This window comes from Lichenostomus cassidix, chromosome 1Aa (assembly GCF_008360975.1).
Source record: "Lichenostomus cassidix isolate B80296 chromosome 1Aa, HeHo_3.0, whole genome shotgun sequence".
NCBI classification, from domain to species: Eukaryota; Metazoa; Chordata; class Aves; order Passeriformes; family Meliphagidae; genus Lichenostomus; species Lichenostomus cassidix.
The window spans coordinates 7925475-7929485 of record NC_139480.1 but is presented as its reverse complement, the minus strand read 5'-3'; the positions used below and the strand labels follow the sequence as shown (position 1 = coordinate 7929485).

Sequence of the window (4011 nt, the reverse complement as noted above, 5' to 3'; positions counted from 1 at the left end):
CTGCCTGCTTTGTAAAGGGAAGCTCTGGGTTTCCCAGTTTCCCAGTGATGGCTCTGCACTGTGTGTCTCTTGGGGCTTTGGGTGCTCAGGGCCATGATGAGATCCCGGAGCCACGGTGGGGATGGCGGACAGGGCTGGCCTGTGATGTGCTCTGGTGTCTGTGACAGCATAGGGACTGTGTCACAATGAGGACAGCTATAAAAGGCCCCAGCGAGTGCCACTGCCCCAGTAGAGCCTGGGCAAGCGGTAAGTGCACATGGGGTGGGGAGACAGGGCTGCAGGAGGGCTGGGCAGAAGCGCTGGTGCCCAGGGTGTGTGTTCTGCCCCTGCATGCAGAGCCCAGCCTGGGGCTGGAGCGCCTTGCTCAGGGCGCGGTGCTTGCTGGGGCAGCGCTGCAGGCCTTGCCTCCTGCCAGCTGCCGGGGACCTTGTCCTTCCTGCCACCACATCCCTGTGGCTCCTGCCCCTCACGGGCTGACTCCATTCCAGCCCCACTGAACCCCTTCTGTGTGTCCTCCTGCAGACCATGGCTGTCTTGGCACTACTTTTTGTGCTCGTGCAAAGCCTGATCCAGTACCCCCAGCCAGCTGGGGATGGGTTGGACGAGGCCATGCACCGGCGAATGGAACAGCGTCAGGAGCTGCTGGAGCGTGAGATGGCTCGGCTGCTGCAGGAGCTGGAGCAGGGGCAGCAGGATGAGGGCTGGGGAGCCCTGCTCTTTGGTGCCCTGCAGCAGTGGCCATTTTGGGCTCTTGCCGGAGTCCTGCTCCTCTTGGGCCTGTGGTTTAGCCACAGGAGAAAGAGCTGTGAAGTTAACGCCAGCGGCATTACCAGGACCAGATATGCTGCATAACCTTGGGAGGGGAGGAGGGAAAACAAGGGGAAGATGACAGTGTTGATTTACTGGAAGATGGAGAAAGTGATGACATGACTGTGGAGGCAGAAGTAAACAGCACTGGAAATGATGGAGACGGCAGTCCTGTGGCTGCAATTGAAGGAGATGAAGATGATGCCACTGAAGACGATGATGAGAAGGTGAAAGAAGACCATAACATTAAAAATCAAGATGGCCACGATGCAAAGGAAGATGAAGGAAGGAGTGATGGGAATGTGCCAGGAGACAACATAGCTCGAGGACCTGGCAATATTGCTGGAAAAACAGAAGGCCATGATGAAGAAAATTAAGGCGAAAACACGGATGTGAAGGTGGAACAAGACCATGATGCTGGAAACAATGAAGGAAATGCAGAAAGAACCAATTATGCAAAGATGAAGGCAGGCAACAATGATGATTTAAATGAGGGTGAAGACAGTGTAAACGGAATGGAAAACAACATGGATGTGAAGGTGCAGGAAAGCAGTGATGCCAGTGAACAAAGCAGCAGGCATTGGACTGGGTGGGAAGACAGCAGTGATGTTAGAAATGCAGTAGAACACTGTGGTTTTGCTGCAACTGAGGAAGAAAAGAATGGCAGTGGAAATGAAGAAGACAACAATGGAAACATAGAGGAGAAACACACTGCTGAGAATGTGAAGGGCCAGAAATATCATAATGGAAAAGAAAGAGAAGGTGGAAATGTGGCTGCCACTGAAAAAGAAGGCACTGCTTGTGGCTAGGAAGAAGGTGCTTCTTTCTTCCTTCTCTTGGATGCTTCTGTCCAGCCACTGAGAGGAGTTCCCTGCACAGAGCTGAGCTTGGAGAGCTCACAGCCGATGGCAGCCACGTGAACACTGCGTGGCTGTTGCCTTTGTCATTGGCAATCCTGAAGGTGCTTTCCTGCTCCTGTGGAAGGAAGATGCTGAGGCACATGGATTCATTGTGCAGACACCCATCTCTGAGTTGCCTTGCCCTTCACCCTCCAGTTACCATGGTGCTGTTGTGATGTTGCCTAAGTCTGTGAGGCAGACACTGGCTCCACCTACAAATACTCACCGAAGACAGTGAAGTTGATAGAGGTTGCTTGGTGCAACTCAAAGAAAAAAATCTAGACTGTTAGGGAATTAATGTAGTTATTTACTGTAGTGTACTTCTAATGACTTTCTCAGTATTTAGTCCCCCTGTATATCAGAAAGCTTAACTGATAATTGTGTTTAGCATTACTATATGAAACTGTGTAGTCTAGTTCATAGCTTCAAGAAGTCCCATAGTGTTGTTAGTGTAAAATTATTTTCCAAAGTTACTCTTAATTTAGGCAATTGAGCTACCCTGGTGTAGCTGCTCTTCAGCAATATCTGGATGTATATGTGTGAAGAAATAATAAAAGGAGAAAAGTTTCTCAAATTGCCTGAAAAGTGTCCTTCTTTATATTTAACCCACCATTTCTTAGACAATGTCCTTCCAATGCTGGTATCTCAAAAAATGACTGTATGACTTAAACGGTGATTCCACTGAAAATATTCCCGATGAAAAGCTCACATCCATCCCTTTGTGAATCTAAGCTGAAGAGTTTTTGATGAACCAAATCTCAGATTTAATTGCTTATAAAAATCTGAATCAGAACTATTACTTGTATCATCCAAACCATCATTTCTAACAATCAATGTGACAGTTCATATAAAAGCAGAGGCATTTTATCTTTTTATCCATCACTAACTTTTTCATCCATCACTGGGATATCTATTGATGATTGATGGTAATAATGTCTTCCTAAGGGATCAGTAAAAATATACAATGAAGTGTGCTAATAGCCTACTGCAACAAATATTCTGTATTTTCAACTTACAGGGAAGCTCCATGAAAGGTTTGCTCTTTTTTATTTATTTCCAACCAGTCACTCCACCCTTCCAGACCCACCCCCAAAAATATCTTGCACTTATCTTCCATAATGCCAGCAAAAAAAAACCATGCATTATTTCTGACTGCTAATTCTTCTCAAGCAATTCTGGAGTGATCAAATTCAGGAGGCTTTTGGAACCAGTCTTCACCTGAGTCAGTTTTAATAAGCCTGTAACCAGAGTCATACAAACAGGATAATAATGAGACAAATAGAGACATTAGAACAACTAGGAGGTTTGACTAATATTCTCAACCATTTTCCAGACAATTCAGATGTCCTGAAGGACATATTTTGTAACTTGTACCTCTCTTAAAAACAGTGAGCCTCTGAACACAGCAATTTGCATTTTTGAGCTTACCAAGATCTAATTATGTTCTTGCAAATTGCACCAAGAATCTGGGGAAGGAAACTCATTTCATGGCTTGTGGCATTGTGTCAGTGAAGACATTGTGTCAGTGAAGAGAAGGGCATTTTTAACTTTGGTGTAACAAAGACAAAGAGCCAGCTGGTGACATATTTTTGGTTGGTTTGAGTGGAATGTCAGAGTCTGAAATTCTGAAGGCCTAATAAAAAATAAATTTAAAAAAAAGTAATTCAGTAACAATTCATAATGGCAAAAGTCACAGTAAGGCCACAGTATATTTAGGTTTTCTTTTTTACATATATTTTCAGGCTAAATTTCAGGAGGGTGTTAATTTCTCAGTAATGAAATCACCCAGCAGAGCCAAGAATGACAAATCTGTTACCATCTCTACCAAAGCTGTTCCTCTGGTCTTCTGACTTTGGCTCCTTAGCCTCTGTGTATTACCTTTTCTTCATATTCTTTCTAATAATTGGACAAAGTTCTAAAGCGACCTGAAAAATATTTTTGGTTGTACAGGAGTTTTCAGAAGAAAAAAAAAAGTTCCCTTTTCTCTAGGAGAAGAAAATCTAGCCTGGATCAGAAACAGTCAATGGTTAATTCAGGTGCCTCATCCATAAACAGTATAGATAAAGTATTCAGTCGGTTGTAGTGGGAATTGTATTCTCTGGACACTAACTTTTCCATGCCAAAAAAAACCAAAACCAAAAAAATACCCCAAAAAAACCCCAAAACCAGGAATGAAATGCACATTAATATAAAATTCTGTTTTTTATAAATTGAAAAAAAAAAAAAATTTATGGCACTACTTCTTTACACAAGGGAGAGGTGAATTTTATCCCATGTAGAAATCTCCAGCTCATTGCTACAAATA

The 4011-nt window shown here is 43.9% G+C and overlaps 1 pseudogene; it reads left to right on the top strand.

The window, feature by feature from the left end:
• The first annotated feature begins 245 nt into the window (after positions 1 to 245).
• Positions 246 to 1620, top strand: LOC146443134 (uncharacterized; annotated as a pseudogene).
• The last annotated feature ends 2391 nt before the right edge of the window (positions 1621 to 4011 follow it).